We start from the raw sequence: 16,733 nt of genomic DNA on the forward strand, positions 1-16,733 counted from the left end.
AGATCCATAGGGTGTTGGGAGCATCCTTGTGTGTGGAGCTCGCCCCAACCTTGTGAAGGAATCACCGCCTCGACCGGTGCCTTAGTGGAAGAGGGAGAGCACCTCCGTGGAGCTCTCTCGAGGAAGAAGGTGAGGCCTTCCTTCGTGGTGTGGCCGTCTAGTCTCTTGTGTGAGACTAGCACCTCCTCAACGCAGACTTACTTCCTGTTGTGGAAGGAACTTCGGGAAACAAACCTCGACTCGCCTCGCGCCCCCCCGGTTGTCTCGCTCCTTACTCTCGTTATCTTGTTGATTCCTTTACTTGTTGCACTTGTCTGATATTCATTGTAGGATCACCCATATTGCTAAAGTTGTCACCTTTACCTTCCGTTGCATAAAAATTGAAAAAGACTAAAACTTGTCGTAGCGCCATTCACCCCCTCTATTGTTCGCTACGATCCATTCACCAAGGTTTGTCTCCGACCAGTTTGCCCTTACTCCAATCTTCCGACTTTGAACTTACTTAGAATTTTGTTTTGTTTGAACATGTGCATCTACCTCTCTAGCCACTGCTTCTTCAGAACTTGAGAACATGCGCTCCGCTCATAAGGACCTAGAGTCAAAGCTGAAGGAGGTGGAAGAGAAGCGGGAACTTGCTGAGAATCAGCTAGCTGAGAAGATATCCGAGTTCATCAGAGAGAAAGCTGATCTGGTGGAGAAGCGGAGGAAGGACAACGCTACACTTAAAAGCCTCCAAGATGATGTCCAAACGCTCCGTACTTACATGACGATTTCAGAACAAGGTTGGAACCTGCTGAACTCCGACGTCATGGGTAAGTGTCCGGAACCCAAAATCAGAACAATTCTCCGTAACCCTGAATGGCGCCTAACTCTGATCAATTTGTGATTTTATAGAGCCACTTGGATATGATGAGGCCCGGCGCGAGATGTTTCCGCATGATGACTTGATCCGGCTGGCCGGAGACGATTGCAGAGATTTAGTCTCAGCTTGTCGCAAGATCTGCCACAACTTGGCGATCAAGGACAGTTGAACCTGCGATGTCCGTGAGCTTGTCCAGAAAATGGATGTCCTGCCGGAACTTATCGTCGATCTCCAAGCTTCTTCAGCCCGAGGCGCTGCTCAGATGTCCTTGGCAATGTGCCTAGCTCATGCTCCGACCCTTGATATTGATCTGGCCACTACTGGTATTCCTATGGATGCAGATCCAAATGCACTCCTGGATGCTTGCAGTGGTTACGACACCCGGATTGCACGGCGCATTCATCACGAGGAATTCTACCACAAAGTGGTGCTTCCTGCTGACGAACATCTCAAAGCGGAGCTTGAGAAAGAGCGTGAAGCGGAGGCAAGACCAGACAGATCCGGTGACGGAAGCCGATATACCTGGACCAGTTCCAAGGAAGATGAGAAGAACAAGACAAAGAGCGACGATGAAGACGCTTCTTCTCTTGCTAAGGAAGAGGAAAAGGGCGACAATGAAGATGCTTCTTCTCCGACTAAGGAAGCGAAAAAGAGCGAGGCACAAGCTGATGATGAAGATCCTTCTTCTCCGGTCAAGGAGAAGTAAAAAACTTGTTCCTGCGGGGAAATTATAAACACTGCATCATTTTGGCCCCTTCGAGGGTTTGTAATATAACTTAAATATTCTAAGTAGCTGCCTAGATGGAGCTTGGACTGTCCCTATCTCCCGCTACAGTGTTAGATAGGTGATTGCTGAAACTCCTCCTTGATCCACCTCGCCGCTGCGCGATTCGGGCGATTCCTCACCTCCGCTGGCCGCTCCGGTGGCGGGAGGTCGGGGAATCACCGGATCCTAGCGTGTACATAGTGTAGGGTCATGATGTTGGCTTGCTGGCGGCGTTGAGGAGGTGACGGCGGCATCGGCGTGGCCTTTTGTGGAGGCGGGATCCCTCCCTGTTGGTGGTGCTCTGTGGGGCGGCGCTGCAGGTCTGCCTCCGTCCTGGCGTTCATGGCACGGTAGAGCAACGACGCACCCTTCCCCCGTGGTGGAGGCCGAGGAGCGGTGGCTCCAGCGGGCGATGCTTCTGGAGTTGACGGTGATGGTGAACCAGCTTGAAGCCGATGGTGTTGATGCAGGGTGGAGGCTCCTTCGAGGTCCGTGGACTTCCCGTCCGTCAGGGGGCTCCTTCCATTCCAAGGTTGCAGAGGAGGAGCGGCGGCGGCGCGCTGGCGGCACGTCTTCTTCGACGCCAGTGGCTTCGGTTTCTTTCAGGATTGTGCTGTAATTTTGCTTTTCTTGTGGGTTGTCTTGTAAGGTTCCTGGTTTAATATCACTGTTTTCTTCCAAAAAAAATCGAAGTAGCTAGGATGAAATGAGTGCATGGGTGGAAAAAACTTATCCTGCTATCCGTTTGATTATATATGCATGTATTGTTATTTGAAAGCAAGTGCTAGTTTCTAAGTTTTCCGGCTTGCTTATTTGACGTTCCACGAGCCAAAAGACCTTTAGCCAAAAAATGCTCCCTGACAGCGATGAAGCCCAATGGCGATCCATCAATAACGACAGAAACAAGCTCCCAGCCAAGGTGTCGGAAGTCGCTACTAGGAATCCATAAGTTCGCAACGAAAAACTCATCCACCAGAAAACTTTAGTTCATGTCCAAATGGATGATTTTGAGAATCACAACTTTCATACACGTCTAGGCGGAAACATCCAGCTCTGCGGTTTTAGTCAGAAAACATACACGATCAAAAAATTAATAACTAAAGGAGGTAAAAGACTCAAGGAGTGAATCATATGCTTTATTTCATTGATCATGTATCATAATTATTACAAAGTATGTAATGCAAAAATTTCTAAGTGTGGAAAGGACGTAGTTGTGCTATATTCCAGGGACGGTCTGTTTCATCGTATATGTCACCCGGATCCTCCCTCTTTCGTTTCCGATACCAATTGGCAGGTCTATCCTTTAACTCGCAAGAATCAACGAGGTAGTAAGATCCATTTTGCAACACTTTGCTGACAACAAAGGTCCTTCCCATGGAGATTGCAACTTATGCTCTTTCACCTGTCGAAGGCGGAGGACCAAGTCACCTTCCTTAAACGAGCGATTCCGAACTAGACGACTATGATAGCGTCGGAGCTTCTGCTGGCAGATGGTGGAACGTTGATCAGCTAGGTTCCGAACTTCTTTAAGCAAGTCCAAAGATAGCTGTCGAGCCTCGTCAGCGGTTTCTTTATTGTAGGCGGAAACTTGCAAGGAATCATGGATGATGTCGGAGGGGAGCACGGCTTCGGATCCATATACTAGGAAGAATGGTGTGAAACCAGTCGATCTGTTAGGGGTAGTTTGTAAATTCCTAAGAACAGAATCTAACTCCTCGGCCCAAGCTCCGGCTGCTCACTGCAGCGGTTCTTCAAGGTGAGGTTTGACTCCGGCTAGTATGAGTCCGTTGGCTCGTTCGACCTGCCCATTGGATTGTGGATGAGCAACGAAGGCAAGATCAAGTCGGATCCCTACGTCATTGCAATAATCCTTTAGTTCTCCCTGTGCGAAGTTCGTGCCATTGTCTGTGATGTTGCTGTGTGGGATATCGTATCTCACTACGAGGCTGCAAATTTTTTTTAGTGTCGTAGCACCATCGGCTTTTCTCACTGGCTTTGCCTTGATCCACTTACTGAACTTGTCAATAGCGACCAAGAGGTACTCAAAACCGCCAGGAGATGATTTCTTCAATTTTCCGACCATGTCAAGTCCCCAGACCGCAAACAGCCAAGTGATAGGGATGGTCTTCAGCTCCTGAGCCGGAGCGTTTGGTTGAGTAGCATAGTACTAACAACCACGAAATTTTTTAACTATCTTTTCAACATCTTCTTTAGCTGCTAGCCAGAAAAACCTTGCCGGAAAGCTTTTGCAACGAGGGACCTGGGAGCGGCATGATGCCAGCAATCACCTTGGTGGATCTCTCTGAGGATTTCGATGCCATCTTGATTTGAGACGCATTTTAGAAATACCCCGTTTGCACTTCGTTTATAGAGCTATCCATCAACTATTGTGTAGGATCTTGATCGCCTGACGACCTGTCGTGCGAGGACCTCGTCCTCCGGCAAGTTCTGGTCGATGAGGTAATCTAAGAAAGGTTGAGTCCAAGCCGGAGCGATAACCATCACCTCCTTAGCCGGAGACACCGACACATCTGGGTTTTCCGGGTTGGTGCCCTTTACTGAGGGTGTACGTAGGTGCTCAAGGAAAATACCAGCCGGAATGGGTTTCCTACCGGATCCGAGCTTGGACAGCATATCTGCTGCTGTGTTGTCATCTCTCCTGACGTACTTGACTTCGTATCCGAGGAAGCACTTAGCGATCTCGTCAACTTCGTCTCTGTAAGCCGCCTTAACGGAGTTTCTGGCGTTCTAGGTTCCGGCTACTTGTTGTACCACCAGGTCGGAATCTCCGCAGCATATGATGTGCTTGATCCCAATCTCCTCAGCGATGCGCATACCATGTAGTAGAGCCTCATATTTCGCTATATTATTTGTAGCTTCGAAGTGAATCTGTAGAACGTACTGCGGTTCTTCTCCGGTTGGTGACTTCAGGGTAACTCCAGCCCCCGAGCCTTGATGCTGCTTGGATCCGTCAAAGTGCATGATCCAAGCTTCAGGTTCCGGCACAGGTGTGCCCTCCGGCGCTTCAGTCCAATCGACAAAGAAATCCGCCAAAACTTGGGATTTGATCAAAAATCTGGCTTTGTAGTTGATGTCAAAGGCAGAAATTTCTATGCGCCACTTCGCTACGTGCCCTGTTGCATCGGAGTTGATGATAATGATTGACAATGGAGCTTTGCTCACAACTGTCATGGATATCCTTGATTTTTTCCGGGTTTACTTCAATGCCTCTGTGAGATACAATGAAGCCAAGGAGTTTTCCGGCTGGCACGCCAAAGACGCAATTCAGTGGATTCAACATCATCTTGTACCGTCAGAGATTTTCAAAGGTTCCCGTGAGATCGCTGATCAAGTCGGATCCTTTCCGGTTCATGACCGTGATGTCGTCGACGTAGGCGTGCATGTTCCGGCCAATTTGGTCCTTCAAGCATCGGTGCATCGTACGTTGGTAAGTGGCACCTGCATTTTTTAAACCAAAAGGCATGGTGACGTAGCAATATGTGCTAAATGGTGTGATGAACGAGGTTGCCTTTTGGTCGGAGTTCTTCATCCGGATCTGGTGATACCCGAGATATACGTCAAGAAAACACAGAAGTTCTGCCCCTGTCGTCGAATCAATGACTTGGTCAATGCGCGGCAAGGGAAACAGCTCGTTCAGACAATGTTTATTCAAGCCGGAGTAATCGATGCACATTCTTAGTATTTCAGAATTCTTTTTGGGTACAAGGACGGGGTTTGCGACCCAATCAGTATGGATAACTTCTACTACAAATCCTGCCTCTAATAACTTTGCTAATTCCATCCCTATGGCACGGCGCTTCTTGTCTCCAAAGCGTCGCATAGCTTTCTTCACCGGTTTTACACCCCGATTTATGTTGAGGTAGTGCTCGGCGAGTTCCCTTGGTACTCCGAACATGTCAGAAGGTTTCCATGCGAAGATATTCATGTTAGCTCGCAGGAACTCGATGAGCGCGTCTTCCTATTTGGGGTCCAGGCCAGCTCCGATAGACACTTGCTTGGAACTGTTGCCTACCTTGAGGTCGACCTTCTTGGTGTCTATCGCGGCCTTCAACGAGGTCTTCTGTTCAGAGATCCGCTTCTTGGTGGTGTGTATATCATTCGGATCCACCGCGCCCCTGTAGCCTTGCAGCTCCTCTCCAGATAGTACTGATTCTGCAAAGGCGGCTTTGCCTTCCTCGCAGTCTCGAGCTTTCTTGTAGTCTCCGGATACGATGATCATACCGTTAGGACCCGGAATCTTGAGCTTATTGTAGATGTAACATGCCCTTGCGTGAAACTTGTGGTAGGTGGGCCTGCCAAAAATGATATAGTAGGAGCTCTTGAAGGGCAGAACCTCAAACACGACCATCTCTTCTCGGAAATTGTTGACATCGCCGAAGGCCACAAGAAGTTTGATGCTGCCGAGAGAGTTTGTCTTTTTACCCGAAACCACACCATGGAACTCCGTGATACTGTTCTTGAGCTGCTCCTTGGTAAGGTTCATCTTCTCCAGAGTCTCCAGGTACATGATGTTCAGGTTGGCTCCGTGATGTCTACGGGAGCTTCTATTCTTGTAGACAGTGTTGGGCCTCCAAGAGCAGAGGTTTGTAGAACAGCAGCAAGTTTCCCTTAAGTGGATCACCCAAGGTTTATCGATCTCAGGGAGGAAGAGGTCAAAGATATCCCTCTCATGCAACCCTGCAACTACAAAGCAAGAAGTATCTTGTGTCCCCAACACACCTAATAGGTGCACTAGTTCGGCCAAGAGATGGTGAAATACAAGTGGTATGAATAAGTATGAGCAGTAGTAACAGTGCCAGAAAAGTGCTTGCTGGCGTGTAGTTGATGGGGGCAATATTGCAGACAGTACAGATGCAGTAGAACAGTAAACAAACAGCGATAGCAGTATTGGAAACAAGGCCTAGGGATCATACTTTCACTAGTGGACACTCTCAACTTTGATCACATAACAGAATAAATAGATAAATGCTAGACTCTACACTCTCTTGTTGGATGATGAACACCACTAATTGTGTAGGATTACACGAACCCTCAATGCCGGAGTTAACAAGCTCCACAATATTCGATGTTCATATTTAAATAACCTTAGAGTGCATGACAGATCAACATAACCAAACCAAGTACTAACATAGCATGCACACTGTCACCTTCACACTACGAAAGGAGGCATAGATCACATCAATACTATCATAGCAATAGTTAACTTCATAATCTACAAGAGATCACAATCATAGCCTACGCCAAGTACTACACGATGCACACACTGTCACCATTACACCGTGCAGGAGGAATAAACTACTTTAATAACATCACTAGAGTAGCACACAGATGAATTGTGATACAAAACACATTGCAATCATAAAGAGATATAAATAAGCACTTCACTATGCCATTCATAACAGTGAATAAGTATTCTGTGAAATATAGCCTAAGAGACCCACACGGTGCACACACTGTCACCTTTACACACGTGGGACAAGGAGTCTCCGGAGATCACATAAGTAAAATCCACTTGACTAGCATAACGACATCTAGATTACAAGCATCATCATATGAATCTCAATCATGTAAGGCAGCTCATGAGATTATTGTATTGAAGTACATAGGAGAGAGATGAACCACATAGCTACCGGTACAGCCCTTAGCCTCGATGGAGAACTACTCCCTCCTCATGGGAGACAGCAGCGGTGATGAAGATGGCGGTGGTGTCGATGGAGGAGCCTTCCGGGGGCACTTCCCCGTCCCGGCGGCGTGCCGGAACAGAGAGTCCTGTCCCCCAGATCTTGGCTTCGCGATGGCGGCGGCTCTGGAAGGTTTCTCGTACCGTGGCTTTTCCGTATCGAGGTTTTAGGTCAGGGACCTTTAAATAGGCGAAGAGGCGGAGTCGGAGGGGCGACGAGGCGGTGACACCATAAGGCGACGCGGCCAGGGCCTGGGCCGCGCCGGCCTACCTCCTGGGCCCCCTGTGGGTCCACTCTGGCGACTCTCGGGTGTTCTAGATGCTTCCGGGTATTCTAAGATGCTGGGCGTTGATTTCGTCTGATTCCGAGAATATTTCCTTACTAGGATTTATGAAACCAAAAACAGCAGAAAACAACAACTGGCCCTTCGGCATCTCATCAATAGGTTAGTTCCGGAAAACGCATAAATATGACATAAAGTATGCATAAAACATGTAGATATCATCAATAATGTGGCATGGAACATAAGAAATTATCGATACGTCGGAGACGTATCAGCATCCCCAAGCTTAGTTTCTGCTCGTCCCGAGCAGGTAAACGATAACAAAGATAATTTCTGGAGTGACATGCCATCATAACCTTGATCATACTATTGTAAACACATGTAATGAATGCAGCAATCCAAGACAATGGTAATGACATGAGTAAACAAATGAATCATATAGCAAAGATTTTTCATGAATAGTACTTTAAGACAAGCATCAATAAGTCTTGCATAAGAGTTAACTCATAAAGCAATAATTCATAGTAGAGGCATTGAAGCAACACAACGGAAGATGAAGTTTCAGCGGTTGCTTTCAACTTGTAACATGTATATCTCATGGATAATTGTCAACATAGAGTAATATAACAAGTGCAATATGAAAGTATGTAAGAATCAATGCACAGTTCACACAAGTGTTTGCTTCTTGAGGTGCAGAGAGATAGGTGAACTGACTCAACATAAAAGTAGAAGAAAGGTCCTTCAAAGAGGAAAGCATCGATTGCTATATTTGTGCTAGAGCTTTGATTTTGAAAACATAAAGAGAGCATAAAAGTAAAATTTTGAGAGGTGTTTGTTGTTGTCAACGAATGGTAGTGGGCACTCTAACCCCCTTGCCAGACAAACCTTCAAAGAGCGGCTCCCATTTTATTTTATTTTTGGGTGGCACTCCTTCCAACCTTTCTTTCACAAACCATGGCTAACCGAATCCTAGGGTGCCTGCCAACAATCTCATACCATGGAGGAGTGTCTATTTTGGTTAATTAATTTGGGACTGGGAATCCCATTGCCAGCTCTTTTTGCAAAATTATTGGATAAGCGGATGAAGCCACTAGTCCATTGGTGAAAGTTGCCCAACAAGATTGAAAGATAAACACCACATACTTCCTCATGAGCTATAAAACATTGACACAAATCAGAGGTGATAAATTTTGAATTGTTTAAAGGTAGCACTCAAGCAATTTACTTTGGAATGGCGGAGAAATACCATGTAGTAGGTAGGTATGGTGGACACAAATGGCATAGTGGTTGGCTCAAGGATTTGGATGCATGAGAAGTATTCCCTCTCGATACAAGGCTTAGGCTAGCAAGGCTATTTGAAACAAACACAAGGATGAAGCGGTGCAGAAAAACTCACATAAAAGACATATTGTAAACATTATAAGACTCTACACCGTCTTCCTTGTTGTTCAAACTCAATACTAGAAATTATCTAGACTTTAGAGAGACCAAATATGCAAACCAAATTTTAGCATGCTCTATGTATTTCTTCATTAATAGGTGCAAAGTATATGATGCAAGAGCTTAAACATGAGCACAACAATTGCCAAGTATCACATTATCCAAGACATTTTAGCAATTACTACATGTAGCATTTTCCAATTCCAACCATATAACAATTAACGAAGCAGTTTCATCCTTCGCCATGAACATTAAGAGCTAAGAACACATGTGTTCATATAAACCAGTGGAGCGTGTCTCTCTCCCACACAATCATTTATTCAAACAAAAACAAAAACAAGAAACATACAGACGCTCCAAGTAAAGTACATAAGATGTGACCGAATAAAAATATAGTTTCAAGAGAAGGAACCTGATAATTTGTCGATGAAGAAGGGGATGCCTTGGGAATCCCCAAGCTTAGATGCTTGAGTCTTCTTGAAATATGCAGGGATGAACCACCGGGGCATCCCCAAGCTTAGACTCTTCACTCTTCTTGATCATAGTATATCATCCTCCTCTCTTGACCCTTGAAAACTTCCTTCACACCAAACTCGAAACAAACTCATTAGAGGGTTAGTGCATAATCAAAAACTCACATGTTCAGAGGTGACACAATAATTTTTAACACTTCTGGACATTGCCCAAAGCTACTGGAAGTTAATGGAACAAAGAAATCCATCCCACATAGCAAAAGAGGCAATGCGAAATAAAAGGCAGAATCTGTCAAAACAGAACAGTCCGTAAAGACGAATTTTATTGAGGCACCAGACTTGCTCAAATGAAAATGGTCAAATTGAATGAAAGTTGCGTACATATCTGAGGATCACTCACGTAAATTTGCATAATTTTCTGAGTTACCTACAGAGAATTTTTCCCAGATTCGTGACAGCAAAGAAATCTGTTTCTGCGCAGTAATCCAAATCTAGTATGAACCTTACTATCAAAGACTTTACTTGGCACAACAATGTAATAAAAATATGATAAGGAGAGGTTGCTACAGTAGTAACAACTTCCAAGACTCAAATATAAAACAAAAGTACTGTAGCAAATAAACACATGGGTTATCTCCCAAGAAGTGCTTTCTTTATAGCCATTAAGATGGGCTCAGTAGTTTTAATGATGCACTCGCAAGAAATAGTATTTGAAGCAAAAGAGAGCATCAAGAGGCAAATTCAAAACACATTTAAGTCTAACATGCTTCCTATGAAAAGGAATCTTGTAAATAAACAAGTTCAAGAAGCATAATGCAACAAGCATAGAAAGATAAAACAAGTGTAGCTTCAAAAATTTCAGCACATAGAGAGGTGTTTTAGTAACATGAAAATTTCTACCACCATATTTTCCTCTCTCATAATAATATCCAGTAGCATCATGAGCAAACTCAACAATATAACTATCACATAAAGCATTCTTATCATGAGTCTCATGCATAAAATTATTACTCTCCACACAAGCATAATCAATTTTATTAGTAATAGTGGGAGCAAATTCAACAAAGTAGCTATCATCAAATATAGGAGGCATATTGTAATCATAATCAAATTTATCCTCCATAACAGGCGGCAACATAAGACTACTATCATTATAATCATCATAAATAGGAGGCAAAGTATCATCAAAGAAAATTTTCTCCTCAATTCTTGGGGGACTAAAAAGATCATGCTCATCAAAACCAGCTTCCCCAAGCTTAGAATTTTCCATAGCATTAGCAACAATAGTGTTCAAAGCATTCATATTAATAACATTCCCATTAGCATGCATATAAAGTTCCATGGGTTTTTTAATTCTCTCTTCAAACACATCATGTCCTAATTCAAGATAAAGCTCATAAAGATCTCTCATATTTTTGTTGTTTTCCATTATGCCTAACTAGTGTAAACAAGAAACAAAAAGATGCAATTGCAGGATCTAAAGGAAATAGCTTCGAGCACAAACACAATGGCGCCAGAAAAGTACTGTTACCTGGAACCGAAGTATGAGTGCCTTTTACCTTTCCTCCCCGGCAATGGCGCCAGAAAAGTGCTTGGCGCGTGGTTGACGAGGGAGGAAAGCTTGTTCCTTCAGGTCCCCGGCATCGGCGCCAGAAAAGTGCTTGATGTCTACGGGAGCTTCTATTCTTGTAGACAGTGTTGGGCCTCCAAGAGCAGAGGTTTGTAGAACAGCAGCAAGTTTCCCTTAAGTGGATCACCCAAGGTTTATCGATCTCAGGGAGGAAGAGGTCAAAGATATCCCTCTCATGCAACCCTGCAACCACAAAGCAAGAAGTCTCTTGTGTCCCCAACACACCTAATAGGTTCACTAGTTCGGCGAAGAGATAGTGAAATACAGGTGGTATGAATAAGTATGAGCAGTAGTAACAGTGCCAGAAAAGTGCTTGCTGGCGTGTAGTTGATGGTGGTAATATTGCGGACAGTACAGATGCAGTAGAACAGTAAACAAACAGCGATAGCAGTATTGGAAACAAGGCCTAGGGATCATACTTTCACTAGTGGACACTCTCAACTTTGATCACATAACAGAATAAATAGATAAATGCTAGACTCTACACTCTCTTGTTGGATGATGAACACCACTAATTGTGTAGGATTACACGAACCCTCAATGCCGGAGTTAACAAGCTCCACAATATTCGATGTTCATATTTAAATAACCTTAGAGTGCATGACAGATCAACATAACCAAACCAAGTACTAACATAGCATGCACACTGTCACCTTCACACTACGAAAGGAGGCATAGATCACATCAATACTATCATAGCAATAGTTAACTTCATAATCTACAAGAGATCACAATCATAGCCTACGCCAAGTACTACATGATGCACACACTGTCACCATTACACCGTGCAGGAGGAATAAACTACTTTAATAACATCACTAGAGTAGCACACAGATAAATTGTGATACAAAACACATTGCAATCATAAAGAGATATAAATAAGCACTTCACTATGCCATTCATAACAGTGAATAAGTATTCTGTGAAATATAGCCTAAGAGACCCACACGATGCACACACTGTCACCTTTACACACGTGGGACAAGGAGTCTCCGGAGATCACATAAGTAAAATTCACTTGACTAGCATAATGACATCTAGATTACAAGCATCATCATATGAATCTCAATCATGTAAGGCAGCTCATGAGATTATTGTATTGAAGTACATAGGAGAGAGATGAACCACATAGCTACCGGTACAACCCTTAGCCTCGATGGAGAACTACTCCCTCCTCATGGGAGACAGCAACGGTGATGAAGATGGCGGTGGTGTCGATGGAGGAGCCTTCCGGGGGCACTTCCCCGTCCCGGCGGCGTGCCGGAACAGAGAGTCCTGTCCCCCAGATCTTGGCTTCGCGATGGCGGCGGCTCTGGAAGGTTTCTCGTACCGTGGCTTTTCCGTATCGAGGTTTTAGGTCAGGGACCTTTAAATAGGCGAAGAGGCGGAGTCGGAGGGGCGACGAGGCGGTGACACCATAAGGCGGCGCGGCCAGGGCCTGGGCTGCGCCGGCCTACCTCCTGGGCCCCCTGTGGGTCCACTCTGGCGACTCTCGGGTGTTCTGGATGCTTCCGGGGATTCTAAGATGCTGGGCGTTGATTTCGTCCGATTCCGAGAATATTTCCTTACTAGGATTTCTGAAACCAAAAACAGCAGAAAACTTGACAAGCGGCCCTTCGGCATCTCGTCAATAGGTTAGTTCCGGAAAACGCATAAATATGACATAAAGTATGCATAAAACATGTAGATATCATCAATAATGTGCCATGGAACATAAGAAATTATCGATACGTCGGAGACGTATCACTCCGCCGTCCATGAGGCACTTGGAGAAATCATACCCATCAATGCGGGGACTCACAACCAAAACGTAGCACTCTTTGGGGATGACAGTCGGATGGTCTGACCTGTTGAAGGTGCAAGGGTTTTCCGACCACTTGACGTATTGTGGCACGACCGGAAGCGTGGCGTTCAAGATCCGGAGGGCTAATTTTTTTGGCCTGGACCGTCGGGGTTCCAAGGAAGGTGTGGTACGCACCCGCACTCTTTTTGACGAAGGGATTGGATTTGTTAGCTGTGGAACCCTCTTTGGGATCCGGCGAAGCTTCATCCTCTTCCATCGCCTCGGAACTGTCCTCGTCCTTCTCCTTGTTCTTGCCTTTGCCTCCTTTGCCGCGTGGGCAGTGCTTCCGAGTGTGCTTTTTGTAGGATAACGTTGCATAGAAAAAAAAAATTCCTACCGCGAACACGCAATCCAAGCCAAGATGCAATCTAGAAGACGGTAGCAACGAGGGGTTTATCGAGTCTCACCCTTGAAGAGATTCCAAAGCCTACAAGAGGAGGCTCTTGTTGCTGCGGTAGACATTCACTTGCCGCTTGCAAAAGCGCGTAGAAGATCTTGATCACGATCGCTTCCGGCGCCACGAACGGGCAACACCTCCGTACTCGGTCACACGTTCGGTTGTTGATGAAGATGACGTCCACCTCCCCGTTCCAGCGGGCAGCGGAAGTAGTAGCTCCTCTTGAATCCGACAACACGACGGCGTGGTGTCGGTGATGGTGGAGAAGTCCGGTGGAGCTTCGCTAAGCGTGCGGGACGTGGTGGAGGAGAGAGGCCGCTAGGGTTTGGGGAGAGGGGGCGCCGGCCACTATGGGGTGCGGCCACCTTGTGGTTCTTAGGTGGCCGGCCCCCTCCCCTTGGCCCCTCATTATATAGGTGGAACCCCAAGTGTTGGTCTCCAAGTCTTCGAATAAGACCCGAACCAAAAACCTTCCATATGGTGGGGAAACCTACCCAAGCTAGGACTCCCACTAGAGGTGGGAGTTCCACCTCCCATATGGGGGGGGGTGGCCGGCCCCCTAAGGGGGAGTCCACTTGGGACTCCACCCCCACTAGGGTTGGCCGGCCATGGAGGTGGAGTCCCATGTGGACTCCACCTTCCTTGGTGGTTTCTTCCGGACTTTTCTAGAACCTTCTAGAACCTTCCATAGAACCTTCCGTGTCATTTTAATTCACATAAAATGACATCCTATATATGAATCTTATTCTCCGGACCATTCCGGAACTCCTCGTGATGTCCGGGATCTCATCCGGGACTCCGAACAAATATTCGAACTCCATTCCATTTTCAAGTTCTACCATTTCAACATCCAACTTTAAGTGTGTCACCCTACGGTTCGTGAACTATGCGGACATGGTTGAGTACTCACTCCGACCAATAACCAATAGCGGGATCTGGAGATCCATAATGGCTCCCACATATTCAACGATGACTTTAGTGATCGAATGAACCATTTACATACAATACCAATTCCCTTTGTCACGCGATATTTTACTTGTCCGAGGTTTGATCTTCGGTATCACTCTATACCTTGTTCAACCTCGTCTCCTGACAAGTACTCTTTACTCGTACCGTGGTATGTGGTCTCTTATGAACTTATTGATATGCTTGCAAGACATTAGATGACATTTCACCGAGAGGGCCCAGAGTATATCTATCCGTCATCGGGATGGACAAATCCCACTGTTGATCCATATGCCTCAACTCATACTTTCCGGATACTTAATCCCACCTTTATAACCACCCATTCACGCAGTGGCGTTTGGTGTAATCAAAGTACCTTTCCAGTATAAGTGATTTACATGATCTCATGGTCATAAGGACTAGGTGACATAGGCATCCCAAATGGGCCTGCCGAAGATAGTACCCGGGGTTTACTGAAGGCCCACTACCCGAAGAATAAGAAGATTCGGGAGCCCAAGATGTATTTAAGGAAAGATAGAGTTGTAATAGGAAGTGTTATTTGTAATCTTGCGGGATGAGTTAGAAACCTTCCCGGACTATGTAACTTGTACTACACGAATCCCTCGGCTCCGCCTCCTATATAAGGGGGAGTCGAGGGACAGAGAGATCATCGAATCATTGTTTACAAACCCTAGTTTTCATAATCGTCGAGTACTTTTCGGCTGAAACCTTCGAGATCTACTTGCCCTCTACTTCCAACTAAACCCTAGCCTACAATCCATAGGCATTGACAAGTTGATACCTTGTCAATTGGCGCCGTCTGTGGGGACTAGAGGCGTAAGGATCTGATCTCGATGGCACGTTCAAGATCTTCGACATCATCAACCGCAAGCAACGCAATGGATCGAGGTAAACAGATCGCTGCTGGTCTTGTCGATTTTGTTCCTCACCCACCCTCCCGTTTGGATGCATATGCGTATCTGGCGGAGCCTATGGAGATGACGTTCGGAAGGTTTCGCTTTCGCGTCGAGAAAGAAGGATCGTATCGTGTCGAAATTCCGATTTCGTCGGGATCGTCGGCGGTCGATTCCGATTTTTCAAGCTATACATCATCAACCGAATTAGGAGAAGAAGAAACTTCGTCGACACGCTACGTCAGCACCAGGGCAAGAGAGAAACTCGCCAAGATCTTCAGCGACATGTCGTTTGAGTCATCTGCGGACTCATATATAAGCGATGACTCAAGCAGTGTCGACAGTTACGACTTCATCGACAAATCTATTACAGTGGGCAAGGTCTTCATCAATCTCAACGATGGTGTCACCAAACCCAACATAGATCTGAATACAAAATATCATCAGATTTATGCCATTGAAGATCAAGAGGAAACATCTGAGGCTTTCGACGATTTGGGAAATCCATACGTCGATCCCTCCGATCTGCGACGAGGCCTGGGCAATAAATACGTTGGGCCACAGCCGCGAGACAGAGTTCAACTTTCACAAGCAGCGTGGGATAGAGCCGCAAGAGCTATGAACGGCTCAGAACCAATGGCCACCACAGCCACACCAGAGGAATTGCAAGCATATCAATATAGGCTCGCACGAGCTGCAAGAGAATTGGAAAAACAGACAGCTGAGTTAAACAGGAGAAAGGAGGCAGCTTCGCATCCAAAGCGGGAGAAGGGCAGATCTAAGTCGACAATCTAGAACTTCGGGTGATAGTCACAGGGAGGCTCGGAACAGAGCAAGATCAAGGTTGCAACATATACCCGAAGCAGAAAGAGAGCATTTGGTCCAAAACCTCGACATGTCCTTTATGTCGATAGATACAAGAGGAAACATCATCCCTAAGACACCAGAGGCTGGGTATATGGCGACACACACTTTTATCCTCGCATCTAAACCACCGCCAGGTGATCCAAGGGAAACACTATACAATATGGCGGTAGCAGGAGTTGGAGCTATGGGGACAACGTTTGTATCAACGCCTCCCGAAGGAGCGGCAAGGCAAAATAGTCCACGACCTGCAGCAGCAACAATGGCAAAGACTCGAAGGACCAAGTGGAGCAAGAGACACGGCAGCACAAGCAAGGGTCGATAGAGCGCGGCAAAGCAGAAGGGAACATCGGCAATCCCCGGAGCTTAACGACGAAGATATGTGCGGCTTGCCATGCTTCACGAGGAGAGTCCGAAAAACTCGAGTCCCTTCAGGATTCAAGTTACCCGACAATTTCAAGAAATTCGACGGCCTCCAAGATCCAGAGGATTGGCTAGTTGATTATCTCGAGACAGTAAAGCTCACAGGAGGAACCAGAGCAACAGCTATGCAAAGCATCCAGGTGCATCTGAGTGGAGCCGCACGATCTTGGATAAAGAAACTTACCCCAGGA

This window comes from Lolium perenne, chromosome 1 (genome assembly GCF_019359855.2).
Source record: "Lolium perenne isolate Kyuss_39 chromosome 1, Kyuss_2.0, whole genome shotgun sequence".
Taxonomy (NCBI): domain Eukaryota; kingdom Viridiplantae; phylum Streptophyta; class Magnoliopsida; order Poales; family Poaceae; genus Lolium; species Lolium perenne.